The sequence below is a fragment of the Pteropus vampyrus genome, unplaced genomic scaffold (genome assembly GCF_000151845.1).
Source record: "Pteropus vampyrus isolate Shadow unplaced genomic scaffold, Pvam_2.0 Scaffold94, whole genome shotgun sequence".
Taxonomy (NCBI): domain Eukaryota; kingdom Metazoa; phylum Chordata; class Mammalia; order Chiroptera; family Pteropodidae; genus Pteropus; species Pteropus vampyrus.
The window spans coordinates 2,666,867-2,684,676 of NW_011888875.1; positions in this window are offsets into that span (position 1 = coordinate 2,666,867).

Sequence of the window (17,810 nt, forward strand, 5' to 3'; positions counted from 1 at the left end):
AGTCTTGAAAATAGGAATTGCATATCAAGTATCTCTTTGCTCTATGTGTTCTATAGGTAGTGTTATTTCGGTGTCTTGGGTTTGTATTATGTAACACTGGTGAAATATTTGCTTTCTGTAGGTAGCAAGGTGCAAGAAAAAACAGTAGAAACTAAAATCAAACAGAAACTACTCTATGAATTACTTAAATATTTTTACTTGACAGCATTCTCAATAGAAGTCAAATAGTTATTGTGGACTTGACTTTGCTTACCAGAAAGACATTTGAAAAAACAAAACATATTAAAATTTTGGGATTGCATATGATAAAAAATTAAAAAAATATTTGCTTGTTGGCATGAATACAAGACATTATTTATCACAGATTATGCATTTGCAAAAAATCCCCACTGGATCAATATATTAAAGATAAAATTCTATAAAATGGATACCAAAGGGGATAATATAATTCTGAAAAATAAAAACAGTCAATTTTGCTTTGTGCCAAATAGTAAATCAAACCATTTTCATATGGCATGCAATAAAGCTTTAAAAAAGTTCAAATTCTATCATTTTTTACATATAAATGTAAGTAATATTTATGGGTCCTACTATGCAACTCTCAAACAATTGACAATGAGGATTAGTTAATTATGTCTTTGCTTAGGACAGAATTCATGTGTCAGTAACTGTTTGAATATCCTAAGAGACAACGAAGTGTTTAGATCTGTGTATCTCAGAACAAGCATCAATTAAATTTTAATAAATATAAAAATAAATCTAAAAAACCAACTTGTTTATATTACTACATCCTATCAGCAATATCACTGAGCTCATATTTCACATAGAGCATTATACAGTTACTGCTGAAATTTCTAAAGGTTTTGTTGTGACATGATTTTTGTCCCTAGGTTAACAGAAGAAAAGTAAGGAATAAATGCTCAGAATCATTAGACTCCGAAACAATTTTGTAAAAGAATAGAGGCTTAGATTTAAATAATATTCATGTTCTAATTTTTTTTCTCTTTTGACTAGTTCCTTCTCATCTCTGATCCTCAATTTCTACAACATTACTGATTGGCAGAGATGATCTCACAGATATCTCTCTAATAGGATTTTCTGATTCTATAGCAATGTTATACATAATTAATGTCACAAGAATATGTGATAGTAAGCTAAGGGATATGATGTTTATCTTACATTATCGCATCCTAACAAGAACTTTCCTAAAGTTAAAATTATAGCTCTTAGTGTTTGCACATTATTGAAATATGTACGCCCAACAGAAGGTGCTACATTCAGATGACTGGGAGAGACACTTAACATGGCCCCATTTAGTCAAAGCAGAGCATTATGTTTTTAGTGTATTAATCATTAAATAAGATCTTGATGTTTGCAAATGGGAGAACAAATGATAAAACAACAGATATGGTGACAAAATCTAGCAATGTGGCACAGGTCCAGATAAATCAAAGCATATTCTTTGGAGAAGATAAATTTAAGAAGTATATTACATAATTTGTTTAGTGATAAAAAACTAAGTTTATCACGATAAAACATTTACTTTTCATCCTAAATCATTTTGAATAATACAAGTGGAAAGTAATCCTCAGCCTAATTTAGAAGAGAAAATTAAGAAAAGTGTCTTTTTTATCCTCCAATATACCAACGTAGTTTCTCTAAAGCATCAGAAAAACTCTAGGTGAAATCTTAGAAAATTGGATTTTTGCTCTCTCCCCTCAAAATAAACCAAGCCCCTGGAAACATGAAACTAAATGGTAAATCTTTATCCTTTTAAGGGGTTTGGGTAACTATATTCCATATACTCGTGAGTCAAAGTGATATTATGAATAATTACAGAAAGTTAGTTTAAAGTCGTCATAGCAATATTTAGAATAATGATCCTGAAAGTCAAGAACCTTCAGATTCAAATATATGGGCATTCGAAAAAGTCTTCCCTCTGGACAAGAGTCATCTCTGTAGCTGCGCAATAGTTGAGGCTCAGGCTTGCAATAAAGAAATTCTTAATTAAACAGATATTACTTTTTACATTAATAAATAGAGTGTTATACACACTGAGGAGGAAGAATTGATTAATTAGAGATATACAATTTTCTAATGAGGGAAATTCTTTACTCCAGATAATTTTCTAACTATTATGGCAATATTCAGTTTTCATTTCAAAGAAGGCCTCAAAGACATAGATCTCTTAGATATTTAAAGATTAAATCAAATAGTTTAGGACATGTACGTAAATAGTTTAGGCTCATATTACTGCATGTGTTATATGGTCTATATAGACTTATGTGAAGTTGCTACATAAGTTGTTGGCTATCACCTTTGATAGACCATCTGTTAATGTTAGATTATACAACTTTCGATATAGTAAAAAGACATGCTAATGTTTGTTTCACCTAGGTACATATTATTTTTATTTTTTACTGAAATATATTTTACATATAACATTATATAAAGTTAATATGTACCATATCTTGATTTGATGCATTTACATATTGCAATATGACTGCCATTATAGTTTATAGTGATAGCACCTGTATAATATCCCATTATTATCATTTCTTTTTCGTTGTAGGGATAATTAAGATCTAGTTTCTTAGCAAGTCTGGTGATTACAATACGGTATTGTTATTTATATTCCCCAAATTTGCATGGAACCACAAAAGATCCCAAATAACCAAAACCATCCTGAGAAAGAACAAAGTTGGAGGCATCACACTTTCAGATGTCAAGCTATATCACAAAGCTATAGTAATTAAAACAGTATGGTACTAGCATACAAATAGACACCTGGACCAATGGAACAGAATAGAGAGTTGATTATTAAATCCCCATGTATACGGTTAACTAATATTCGACAAGGGAGTCATGAACATGCAATGGGGAAAGGGTAGCCTCTTCAACAAACGGTGTTGGAAAAACTGAATAAACATGCAGAAAAATAAAATTAGACCTACTAATTTATACCACTCACAAAAATTAACTCGAAATGGATCAAAGAAAAGACTGAACATAAGACCTGATGCCATAAAACTCCTAGGGGGGGAAAAAAAAAACAAGGAAAAAGCTCCTTGACACATGTTGCAATGATTTATGATTTTTTGGATGTGACACTAAAAATACAAATGACAGAAAAAAATCAAGTGGGAGTACGTCAAATTCACCCAGGTACATATTAAAGGAGAATTTTCCAAAAGGTCACTATTGACAACAAAACACTTTATTAGGTTTGTGGAATTAACTATTATGGGGCTGCTTTCAGATACAATATGCTCAACATTAATATTACTGGTAAGTATCCTGTTTTGCAATTCTGATTAGATCTGGTCAGCAGCAGAAGAGCGAAAAGATTATATGAAAAAACTGAAAGATAACATTGAAAAAGAGAATGATGGATATACATCTTGAAATAGATGGATATTTATGTCTCTGGTTAAAATGATTTCTTGAAAGATACGAACTAAAATTTCTGTACTTGAAGAATTTGTTTCACACTGCAATGCGAATCTGGTGAGCAGATTGGGGTAAGGAATAGGACTTGCACTGGCAGAAAAATAAAATTAATTATCATACTGAATAATTTATTGTATTATGCAGTGAAATATTACATAATAATAAGAAACTTGTATGGTTCATATTAACATTCTATAATAAAATTAGCCTTTCTTTAATAAGAATATTATAAATAAAGGCTGAATTTTTCCTTCAAACATCTTTATTTGGCTAAAACATTGTTTTTAAAATTGTATTTGAAAATACCTTTGCATGCACTGTCCACTTGCCAGTTTGCCACAGATACCACATACCCCTATTATTCATTTCTTTTTATACTTTATATTATCTGCTTGTTCCTGAAAGCATTTTGTTTTATGACTTTATGCCAACCAGGTAAGGATTTACTTGAAAAAGTGAAAATATACTATAACAGATTGATTGTGACCCTTGTACCTTCCTGAATCTACAATTTTTGCAATATGACTTTGCTCACAATCATCAAGTAGTCAAATCTATTTCTCAAGGGATTTAACATGGGCTAAACTTGTGACTTATTTCTTCCAATAGAACATGGCAGTAGCGATCTGTTATTTATGAGGCTAGCCTTCATAATGAGGCAGGCAGAGATTGTAGGAGAATAAGAGACAGCTTGAAGCAGAGTTCATTTTCCTAGCTGAAACTGTTCAATAGCCTGAAGCCAAATATGTGACAGCTCGACCATTGTCAGCTTAGATGCTCATCCACAGCTGTGGGCAGACGCATGAATAAACCTAGTTGAGACTGAAAATTTCTCCAGCTAACTCATAGACTAATGAGCATTAATACATAATTCTTGTTTATGGTTGAATTCTGCTGTATCAATAATCTGGTAACAATAATAAAAACAAAGATAATTTATATTTAAACATACTTTAATTTTAATTTTCTTAAGGCCACATGCTAATTGTATACAAAGACATCAGAGCCCAGAAAAAAAGAAAGAACTAAATCAAATAGCTATACAGTTCTAAAAAAACTCCAAACATTTATAAAGTCTGTATAACTCTGCCTATAGTTGATAATCTCTAAAGCATATTAACTGGTTTAAAATGGCAGCATTCATTTTTTTCAATCTTTGCTTTTTGCTAGTGGTAATTTTCTCAAATAGAAATATGCCACTCCTCTTAAAAATAAGTAATGAAATAAAGCCTTCTATGACTTTATTGCTGAAATATCAAAGTTTATTAGCATACTGCTTGAGATTCTTTACAAAGTATTCTGAACAAACGTTAGAGGACTCACCTGCCATTAAGCTTAGGCATCCTCGCCACAATCCATAAGTGCGTGGACTACTGAATGCATCATACTCACTTTTCTTTATGGCTCTAGCCACGCTACAAGTCTTACTGATAAGACTTCTCTAAGGAAAGAAATACTACTTATCTTTAAGATAAAGAGCAGAGATCTGTGCGCAAGAGAAAAAAGGTAGATATTGAAATGGTAGCAGATGAGAGAAAAGAGAAAGGCCATTGTGGGCTAAGCTCGCTCTTCTCTTTCCTTATATTTTCTTTTTGTTCCTCTTCTTTTCTCTTCCTTTCCCTTCCCTTCCCTTCCCTTCCTTTCCCTCTCCTCCCTCTTCTCTCCTTTCTCTCTCTCTCTCTCTCTCTCTCTCTCTCTCTCTCTCTCTCTCAATTTGAGAATTCATAGGAGAGAAGAGAAAGGAGGGGGAGAGAAAATCTATATCACAAAATATAGGCAAGAGAGAAGTTTAATTCCTTTTTGGTACTTCTCAAGAGATTAGAATAATTAAATCTTTAAATTGCTTCCCAGTTTTTTAAAAAAGAAATAATATTAATTGATGGCAAATAAAAGATTATGAAATTACTCTCTCATAATATCAAAAAATAAACACAGACTACCATCTCAGAAGAACAATCAATCTGAGAGACTGTTTGGAAGGAATTTCTCATAAGCTATTTTATCACAACTACTACTTTCAATCTACATAACTTATTCAAATATTTAAAAAGAAATAAATCATTTTGTTGTAATTATTTTGTTGAACTTGGCTTAGTTATGAATGTAGTGCAGTTTTGTCTCATTTTTTACCTTTATTTTTTAATAGTCTCAAATATCATAGAACTGGCTAATCTTATATGCACTGGAACTATAGAATGATATATTAAAAAGAAAAGAAAAGGAAAAAGTAGTCCAGTTACATAGTTAGGGACTTTTTCATCAAATTATCCATTCAATCAATGTTTGCTGAACTTTTACCATCCATCTATGTATAGATATATGTGTGCTTACCATTTGAAGTCATTAAGGGTATACATTTAAGATTTTTTCTATGCCTTTGAGAAGCTTGCTCTTTTGTAAATGAAATCATTACGGGGTAGATCACTGTAAATACAAAGAAAATATGAATGCTACACTTAATAAACTTTTAGTGTAATGGGGAAGTTTGATAAGTTCTTGAATAACAAAATTGAAATATAAAATACCATGAAAATACAGATAAAGTGCTGAGATGCCATTAGGATAAAGAAAGAGCTTACAGCTAATTTGCCTCGATGACCGTGATTTGGTGACATAAAATCACATTTTTTCCCCCAATAGCAAATTTAATAAACAGGAAATCTACAGAAGAGCAAAGAAGAAAATTAAAAATTCTGTTTTCAGCATCATTGAAAGTTTTTCATAAGTTAATGGGGATCTCTCTTATGTGTGCATACACGTCAAGGCAGCCAATGGTGTTGACACTGACGCTTCCTACAGTAAATCAGAGATGAAAAGTTAAGATATGAAAGGAAAAGAAAAACTTCATGCTAATTGTAAATAAAGTTAGAGGATTCTTAGTCTTAAACCAATTATGTATGTTATAAGAGTTTCTATGTGCATATAATAACTAACTTCCATACTCCCTAGTGAACACCCACAGACAGATGAGAGTTCTGCTTGTTACACACTTTTCAACATCCACTACTTTTAATATTTTTAATTTTAAGTTTTCTGATGAATATGAAGGCTACTGTGATTCTAAATTGCATTTCTTTGATGACCAATGGTGATGAGCATCTTTTCATGTGCTTATTAGTCATTTGCATATTTTAATGAAGTGTTTGCTCATTTGAGGAGTTTTGTTTTTTTATCATTAGTTTATTTGTATATCTTAAATGGCAGCCCTTTTTTAGACACATGTTGTGCATATGTTTTCTCCCAGAATGTGGCTTTCTTACTGACTCATTTTGTTAAGAGTGACTTTTGATGAGCAAAATTGTTTGGTCTTGATGAAGTCTGTTATCATTTTTTCTTTAGGTTTTCTTTAAGTTTCTTTATTATATTCTGTGTACTAAGAAAACTGCTCACACCCAATTATGCCTGTTATTTTTTTTCTAAACATATTATCGCTCAGATTTTAAATTTAGGTTATGATCTATTTTTTCTGTATGCTATCAAGTAGAGTTTGATGTTAACTTTATTCCATACAGATGCCTTGTTTCTACGAAATATTTATTGAAAAGACTTTTCTTTTTAGGTTGCTTTGGATTCTGTTTCAAGTATCAAGTGGTCATGTAAATATAGCTCTATTTCTGTTTTATCTATTTGATTCTTTTGATCTGTTTTTCAATCCTTGTGTCAATCTTGTACTATCTTGATTAGTACAGATTTATTGTAATTCCTGAAGTCAGACAATATAAATTGACCATCTGTGTCAAATTCTTTTTGTTCATGATTGCTTTGGAAATTTTTGGTTTTCTGGATTTCCATACACGTTTTAGGAACAATTTGCCAAGTTCTGCAAAAAAAAAAAAAAAAAATCTGTTGAGTATATGATTGGGATTATGATCATTCTGCAGATTATTTTGGAGAGAAATTGCATTTGACAGCATTGAAACAGTGAACGCAGCACATATCCACTTTCATTTAGGTCTTCTTAAATATCCCTAAGCAATGTTTTGTAGTTTCCATTGTAGATCTCTTACCCATTTTTTTAGTTTATTCATATGTAAATATGTAACACATTATTTGATGCTGTTTAAAATATGCACACTCTGGGTTTGGCCCTTCACACTAGCCAAAGGGGCAGAAGCAAACATGATGCAAGCAGAGGCTGGGAAAACATCCCACTTCTGCTAGAATTCTCCAGCTGGGTGAAAGGAGACTGAGCTAATCCTCTGGATCACTGGCTGAAGAGTTTGCTCCTTGGCTGTCACTGTTCCTCTAGATGATACTGACACCCTTGGCACATACAACTATACAACCTCACAGGACTTGACCTTAGACTCTTCTAGAAACACACACACACACACACACACACACACACACACACACACACACACACACAAAATCACTTTTCTGTCTATACTCTGAGAAGTGAAAGTGAACCTCAAAGTTGCCTGTTTTCTCTGTTCAATTGGAGGAAGAAGCTCTCACTTTTTTGAAACTTTCCAGTATCATATATGGGTGCATTTAAATAAATGCCAAGGCTAGAAGAAGAGTTAAACATAGTTGATGATATTTTTTTTGCCTTAGGATAGCTGGACATACAAAACCCAATCAAAGGCAGTCCCAGGTGTATGGGCACTTCAGTCAATAGATTCTGATACAATGGACCTTCTCATATTTCTTAGGATTGAGACCGAACTGCTCCTCCTTTAAAACCACGTGTAATAATAAACAGGACATTATCTGACAAGATCTCCCATCTTTTTCGTGCCTGCTATTTCCTTAGGTCCCTTAAAAGTTTCTTCAAACTCTGCAGTGTTATTACCCTCTTATCCTTCTACTTTTCTAAGTCTGCTGATCGTAAAATTACTTATTTCCTTTACAGACCAAGGACCTTTATATTTTATGCCCATTGGCTTTTTTCCAGTGCCGCCAGCATCCTTCTTTCCTTCTCTTTCTTGTGTATCCACTCTGGTGTTCTGTCAAATAGCAATTTCCTCAGGTTTTTCACCTGTATTGCGAAGAACTAATTTATGTGAAATCCATGACTTCAGCTGATACTGAAGTATCAGTACAGCTTTGAAAAGTTTCTTTCTTCGATCCAATTCTCTCTTCTATTTCTCCCCTCTCCCCTCTCCCCTCTCTCTCCAGTTAGTAGCTGAGATAATTTCTTTCCCACGTCTTCCTCAGTGGCTCCACATCTGTCCATTAGGTGTCCTATGGTCATCCATTTCTGCTGGCTCTATACACATCTTAACCCATTTTTGTTCATGTATCTTATTATTTTTGCTTATCTCAGAGAATGACATAATCACTTACTGAATCCCCCAGACTGGACGCATGTGATTAACCATAGATCTCAACTCTCCTCTCATGACAAAATATCGAATTTTTAAACTAGATCTTTAAATTAGTCTTTGTCCATCTCTCTCTCTCTCTCTCTCTCTCTCTCTCTCTCTACCTTCAGGTCCACAGTATAGAGGATTTCTATTTTCTTCCTTGGCCCAAAATGTACAATATTGGTTAATTACTATTGTTTAAGGCAATAAAAAAAAAAAAAAAGTAAAACTATTCTAATCTAAGTGTAAAATTAAATTATTACCTATATGGTCTGGGTCTATAATCATGATTTTCTTAGAGGATCTGAAAATATAATTGCAAAGGTAAAAAGATATTGCGATGTTTTAGATTAAAGATTTCTATTTCCTGTTTTTATACAGCTGTTTTTATATGTAAAACATTTCTGTTTCTCTTTTATGAGACAGCATGTTTCCAAAATCTCTGCCCTCTCAACGACACATAATGTCTTTTCTGCTTTCAGTACCCTTAAGCAAAACTATTATCCCTGTTGGGAAAACAGCAAGTTAGCATTTTTGATGTAATTCTTTGAGTTGATAAGTATTGTATTTTACTTAGAGGCATTTTCTTTCGTGGTATTTTATGCAATTACAAGCTGAGGAAAAAAACCATAAAATTACCAGACGAAGTAAAATATCAGTCCTGTGGATCTGCCTTGAGGTAGCGTGATGAACGATTTTCCTTCTGACACGGATGTCATGTAGCATTAGCAAAATGGCCTAAAGTGACTTCGTTTATTGTTTTATTGGAGTAATATAAGACTAGCTAGACATTAAAAACAAGGATTCACAATTATCATATCATCTGTGAAATACTCATTTTCGATGGTTGTATATTACCGTTGATAGTGGCAAAAACTCCTTACTAATTTACGAGTCATGGATTGTTGCTTTTTTATTTTCCCTTTCGGATAACTTTTCCACCATTAAATTGAAATATAATGTTCACCAAAATTTAATCAACGTATCAAAGACTCTCATCTATTTTCTAATAAAAACAGCATTCCTACCCTTAAATAAGCAACTGGTAGTCTTAAAGATTCACATAATCACTATACCACTTAATACTAATCTATTCTTAGTGAGAACTCACATTTTTAAATTTACAGGTTTAGCATCCGAACTGTCGTGGCAGGATAGGGCATGGCTAAGCTCGAGTTGTAGAAAAGGAGACAATACAAAAATTGCAATAGAACAAAGACTGCTCAAATAAGTTATTGAAATGGTCTAGAAAATGGCATATTTGTTTCTGTCAAAAGAGTGTGTGTAGGTGTGTGTGTATTTCCCCCATACAGAGGGAAAAAAGTAGAAAGTAAGGATAAAATTGGAGGAAAGGCACAGAAAAGGCACTGAGTCTTCCCTGAGTATAATTTCATGATTAACGAATCACATAAATATATGATCGTATTAAATATTTTAAAACTAATTATTAAAGGAGTACAAATATAGAAAGCTTAATAGTTTAAAATAGTGAATTATAAAACTTAAATATTTTTATTAAAGTATAGTTGGCATACAAGATAATTATTAGTGACAGGTGTACAACATAGTGATTTGACATTTATATACTGTATGATGTGATCACCATGACAAGTTTACTAACCACCTATCACCACTCAAAGTTATTATGATATTATTGACTTTATTCCCTATGCTATAGAGTATATCTCTATGACATTTATTTTATAACTAGAAGTTTTACCTCTTATTCCCCTATCATCCCACCTAAACTGTAAAACATTTAAAATGTTAAACAAAATCTTAAATATTAAAGCTACCGGTGTCAAAACAGAGTATACGCACTTAAAAGTAGAAAAGAAAATCAAAGAAAAACACATTGGAGAACACAATGGAAAAAGATGCTGAATTATAAAGTACGATAGCTTCATAATGGGAAAAAACTGAAGCAGTGTTATGAGAAAAAATATTTTAAGAAAAAAAAAGGAAGGAAGGAAGGAAGGAAGGAAGGAAGGAAGGAAGGAAGGAAGGAAGGAAGGAAGGAAGGAAGGAAGGAAGAGAAAGAAAAGGACTCACAGAAGGCAGGCAAATGTTAAAATCTTAACCAGTTTTCCAGACAAGACTGAAATGCACCTCACAGCCAGTATCTTCATGGCAGAGAAGGTGAGTGGTCTATGTCCTTCTCATTTGCCCTTTAGGTGTGGCAGATGATTTACCTGAAATGGAGCCCACTCTGTATTTCTAGCACAGAGGACCACACTCTTGTCAGAAAGAGAGATTTCCATTTTAGAAACTTAATTCAAGAATCTTTTATTGCCTTAAAGTATTGAAAGTCCCTAATCTTGATATGTTAAACAGTAACAAAGGAAATAAACAAAAAATCCCTTTCTCGTGGAATGAAAAGTTTATCCCTTGTTTCCTTTTAATTTCCATTTGAACAGAAACACTTTCTGTAAGTTTTCTTTTTTCTTTCCTTTTTTTTTTTTTTTACTTCCAATGCGTTAAACTCTAGTGAATATTGCATAAATTGATTGTGATTGTAGTAGAAATCCTTTTAGCTGGGTTTAAGTCTTGATTCATACTTTTAATTATATATTGCTTTCTGAAATAGTCTCATTAAATGCTGAGTCCATAAGCTTATCTTTATGAAGTACTTCGAGCTGTAGCTAAGCCTTTTAACCCTCAAGGAAATAGATGAAAGAATGGAAGATTCTGTCAGGAATGTTTGAAAGATATTTACGATGCATACCTTCGGTCCTTAAGTTTCTGTATCAAGCAGCAAGATATTAAAAGCTATTTTCTGGATTCCATTTTATTATTTTTGTGTGTGTGCATATGTGATGAAAGATTTCCATTTAGATTATTAGTTAAAATATTCAAAGCTTTTCATTTCGGTTTTAACCAAAGTTACTAATCTATGGAATTAGTTTCCCAGAGCTGCCATAAAGTAGCACACTCTGGGTTGCCTAAAACAACAGGCATTTATTCTTTCATAATTCTAGAGGCTAGAAGTTCAAAATCAAGGTGTCGGCATGACCATCCTCCCCCACTCTATGGATGATATCTGGCAATCCTTGACCTTGCTTGACTTGAAGCTGCATCACTGCCGTCTCTGCCTTCATTGTCACCGTAGCCTTCTGCCTTGTCTCCGTGACTCTGTATCTTTTCCTCTCCTTATAAGGGTGCCAGTCATTGGGTATCGGACCCACCTTAATCCAGTATGATGACCTCATCTTAACTAATTACATCTGTAGGACCTTTTTTTTCCAATTGAGGTCACATTCTGAGGTTCTGGGTGGACTTGAATTTGTTTGGAGGGGGACTTTATTCTACCTAGTATACCTGCTATGTATAAAATAAGGAGATTAAGACATTAAAAAAGTATATTTATAACTTTACTTGGGATGCATGTTTTTGATAAGAGGGAGAACCCCACTGTAAAACTTCTCTGGCACTCTTTCATGGTCTCCAATTAAGAAGGATCAAGGACATGGGCACTGAGACAGCTCTTCTCTTCCCAGAGGGAGCAAGTTTGGACAAATGCCCAATGGCTGATGTTCTTCAATCAGCTTACATCTGTTAACAAGATTGATTTTTGCAGAATTTCTTAATTAATAGACGAAGTCTCTATAAAGTCTCCAGGAAAGTCATTTTAGCAAAGAGAGACATGCTTATTTTCAAACTAAAACTTAGTATTTTTTTGGCAAATTGAAGTTCTGCTTTTCATATTCATTCTCTTTGTGAGTAGCTTGTAGACTCTTGTGCTCATGTTATGAATGATTGTAGGCATCTATAGGATTTCTTGAGTGACAGGGCCAGTGTTATTCACTTACGTATTCACAAAATTCACAAGATTTTTCTACATAGCAGGTGCTCCATATATATATATATTTTTTTTTTTTTTAAGTTTTTTGGTACAGTTTATTTGTATTTCTCTTTTTTTTTCCCCTCATGGATATCACCTCCAAAATTCTGCATCATGCCTTGATAGTTGTTGCTTTATAAATATTTAAGTCATTTAGTAATGATTGGATTTGAGGACTTCCACCTCCAATCAAGATGGAGGGATACGAATTAGATGTCTCCTCCCATCTGGATATGTGAAGGGGTGGATGAATCATGACAGTTTATTACACTCTCCTCTTCTCCCATAACCACTTATACAATTTTTTTCTTTTTCTTTTGTCGAAATGGATATCACTCGATATGGTTCAAAGTACTTTATATTACAAAATGAGCTATAGGTTTATTCATCCTACAATTTAATCAAATATATAAATATGTAAATGATAGTATTTTTCATATTGGTGACTTCATTACCTCACAGTTGCCATTAATTATATTTAGGTGTATGTAGTTCTAAGTACTGAACCCAGGTATGATGGAGGACAATGGAAATATAGTGCTCGTATGTGGATTTTGAATCTCTTCCTTAACCTAACCAGACTCTTAGGTTAGATAGCCCATTTATAGTAAAACAGCATAAACCTACATTCTCTTCAAGATTGTTTTTGCTAATGTTGACTCATGCAATTATGAATTAAACTTTTCTTAAATCAGTGATATGTATTCAGTTCTTGGACTCTGATAGCTTTTTGTGTGGAGAAGGGAGCAGAGAGAGGAGTTATGTTTTTTCAAGCATCTCTGGGATGATCTGAAGTCCACAAAGTAATCATGCCACCAACTGATATTAGCCAAAGGAGTCTCGCTCCAGATCAAATTCTCGGCATAAAATATGGAAACTCTTTGCAGTCTACCAACTCTCACTTAAGTTGAGTAAGGTTAGAGAATGGTCTCAAGCTAGTTAGCTGGTAAATCCTCTGGTTCTATCATCTAATATTGGTTTTCTATTCTTATTGTTATGTAATCATTCACCACAATACATTTTTTTCCTGCTGCTAAGAACTCCAGAAATTCCCCATAGAAACTGGGCAATACGATTTTTCACTTATTAATATAATCAAATTCATACAAACGGTCACTTAAAAAATGAATAATATTTTATATCCATTTCGATTTATATATAGCTGGGAAAAAATTCTATGATAACCAACATGGTGCCCTTTGCATTGCCTTGATTTTTTTGACATCGAGGACGTGTCAGTTAGACATGCACACATAAATACAGACACACATGCACAGTCACACGTTCCACATATAATGCTTTTAACTCTGAGAAAATTACTGATGTTTAGAATATACAAATTAGGTAGATAGCACATCTTTGAGAATGGAACTTTATTAATGCATATACCCATTTGGAAGCGTTTCGTATTGTGCTAACAGGTGCTTCATACATGCATAGTTCTAAAGAAGGAGTTCCTTAATGAATAAAAGAATACATGAACAATGGACTGCTGTCCTTTATTCTAAAAATTATTTGAAACCTAGAGGGTGAGGCTGTTAAAACACTCTTTGAAAGTATATGGAGAGTTCATCATAATTTTGTCCTAAACATTTTGTGTTGGTAGCCTTTCTCAACCATACTATGACCAAATGAAGAGAACAATATATTTGATTTTGTGGCTTTTTATAGTTCTAATGTATATATGCATTACTTATAGAAACTATATGATTTATTAAGTTTAAATTTAAATAGGAATCTTCAAAACAAGTTTAACATAACTCTCTTAAAAAATTTTGTATGTATATTTTTTGTGTCCAGAATTACCTATTGAAAAATAAAATGAGGCAATTCCAGTTTGAACACAAATAACCTTCAAATATAATTATAGGTTCAAATCAATTGTGGTTTTTCCCTTTTATATTCTTTATTCATATATGTGTTTGCTTCTGAGGTTTGTAGCCTGAAATAATTTGTAGATTTAGCATGGTCTGATGGATATACAGAAAGACAGAAAGATCAATGGGTAGAAATCTCTATATCCTTTATATTTTTGTGATATCACCATTAAATGGGATGATGATTTCATATTCTTATTTCTTTGATTAAAATAAGATCTATTTTCTGAATATCGATCTACAAATTGTCTATGTGTATATTTCAGTCACTATGAGTTGTCTACTATGGCTAAATTTCTTCTAGCCGTAGTCATTTTAATACTTACAGAGAATAAAGTAGCTTCAAATATTGTATGTGTAATTTGAAAATAAATGGCCTGTTATTTTTTTTGATGGGCTATGGTGATATGAACATTTAATCAGTGAACTATTCTGTGTGTCGATAATGTTCTACAAAACTGAACAATCATTAAAACGAGAATGTGTTATTTCATGTTATTTTATTTTTTCCAAGGTATCTTTATCCCAATTCTTAAAGTAATGGATAATGTATAGATTCTTATACTTATTGTATTGATGGATACTCTGTTTATAAAATTATCATCTCACACTTCCATGCTGTTTCTTTCTATATTAGGCTTTTCATGCCATTGATGATGTAGCTATTTTGGTTACTCTTTGTAAATGTGTTTTAAATATGAATAAAGTTTACTGGAATTGAATTTTACCTAATAACTTAAAAGTAAGTAATGAAAAAGATTGAGACTGATCAGGCAACTTGGACAGTGATTAAGACATGGGCTTTGGAGTGAGACTGCTAGCATTTGAAACTTTCTTCTCCTCTTACCAGCTGGGTGACCTGGAGCAAGTTACTTAATCTCTCTGGCCAGTGTCTTCTCCATGACAATGGAGTTAATACAACTAGATGCTATTATTTTGAAGGTTAAATGAGTTAGAGTAGATAATTTAATAGAATATGGACCATAACAGAGTTTCACAAGATTTTAAAAAATTTCCCATGAATTCAGTAATTAAATATATATTTAATACCTACAGTAGTGGACCATCATAATTTGTCCTTCTTTTATTAGTTTAAAGTTTATTTGTCAAATTAAAGTTACAGTATGTAAGAAAAGAAAACAAAATAAGACGAACGATTTTAGTAACTAAAATGGCAGAAGAAACCAACTTTTAGTAATCGTCTTTCTTGGGTCAGGTGTTAGTCATTACTCATTATGTTGCACTTCTAAAAAATGAGCGAAGTCTAATAACTGACAACAAGGACAGTATAACCTAATTAAGAGAGAATAAAGTATTTTATAAATTACAGTTCTTTCTTGACAACGTGAATCAGGAAAGACAAATGTATTTACAATCTGCGGAGAGGAATGAATGGCAGAGCGGTAGAACAAGACTGAAATCAAAAGCATAGGGTTTAATCAATGCTTATTCTACTAGAAGAAAAGGTAGTGCTTGCTTTGTCTTCTGTAGGTCAGCAGTAAAATATGAAATTAAATGAGTAGATCTGAAGTAGATAATGAAGAGCCTTAAAGGACTCTTTTGGAATTTTAACCATGTTCTTTTGGCATTTTTTTTTTTAAGGTAGAAATTTTTTCAGGAAATGAAATCATTACTGTTTAAGTCTAGCCATGATATTTAGGTTGGGTGATGGAACCAGCGCAAAATTAAAGACTATTTAAAGGCATATGCGTTAAAAAATAACAAAACCATGAAGTCAGAAAGCAATTAGTTATTTAACAAAATGTATTTAAAAGACATAAAAATTCAAAACTAGTAATAGAAGAAAACGGTGAACTCATATGTTTCTAGTGATCCTGTAAATCAATATGATCTAGAAAAACCTCATAAAAATAGTCATAAACTCAATAATTTATTTTGCCCTACTACTCCACTTTGGGTAATATCTGTGTATTTTATATATAGATTCATACACATATCCCTATGCATAAGGCTAAATGTGTGTATGTATGTATAGGTTATATGTATATGTATACACACACATATATAGCGATGTAACATAACATGTTGTTATATATCGTATATGAATATATCACATTATACAATATGTAAATTCATCTATTGCTACATAATTTATGAAAACACGAAGTCATTTATAACTGATTAATATTTTAGCATTTATTATTGCTTAAAATAATACACTATAAACTAATATTTCACTGCAGCCATGCAGATTTGAGAAAAACATATATGCTGGTTACGGTTATATATATTGGAAAAAAAATAAGTTGGTTAAAATATTACAAAAAAAAGAATGTACTCAATGATCAGAACTACTAAAAATGATGAGGAGATGAAAGGAGACTTGACTTGGGGTGGTGAACACACAATGCAATATACATACAATGTATTATTGAATCGTATACTTGAAACCTCTATAATTTTATTAACTAATGTCACCCCAATAAATTTAATTAAAAATAATGAGAAAATATATTTTATATTGTTATTTTCATTATCGTGTCATTTTTACTTTAAATAGTAAGAAAATATCCATTAAATATTATATGTAATAATGTATTCTGAATACCAGACAAGTGAGCTTGTTAAAAATGTAAACCATATTTTATCACTATTATATATCTTTATGTCCCAGAACCTTAGGCAATGCCAGCTCATGGTGAATACTTAATAAATACCTTCAAGAATAAACTAATAAGTGCTAGCACAATGACCAAAGATAAGCGTTGGAAGGATGTTGATAGGGTGTAGATATGGGAGTTACTATGTAAGTAATACTTGTATCTGATACATGTGGCTATCAGAAAAAGAGGGATAACCCTAGTGTTATTTACCATGGTGGGAAACTCGAGAGGATGAAGTTGAGAACATGTCCTTTTTTTCTAACAATGATTTAGAGATAATGGAACCATATGTGAAATTTACAGTGGGTAGATGCAAATTCTGGACTAAAGCTTATAAAGTGGATACCACAGATTTGGGAGTTACCCATATACTCAATGAACAAGAAAGAGGTGACAGAGGTAAATGTATAGAGAAAGTGGAGATAGATCAATATATAGGCGATATGGACACGAGATAGATTTAAAATTTAAATTCGATTTGACAAGAATAAGCCATGCTACAGAGTCTAGAGAAAAGATGAGATCTTAGAGGATATTTTAAGTCAGAGGCTGTGTTCATGAATATCAAATGTTACAAGGAGTGAAGGATAAGCAGAAGCGGATGATATTAACTCATTATCTTCCTTCATCATAAGAGTTTACTGAATAGGCACAAAGAAGTAGAGGTGTTTGTTGTCTATTTAAACAGATAATTGGCAATAAAAGAGAA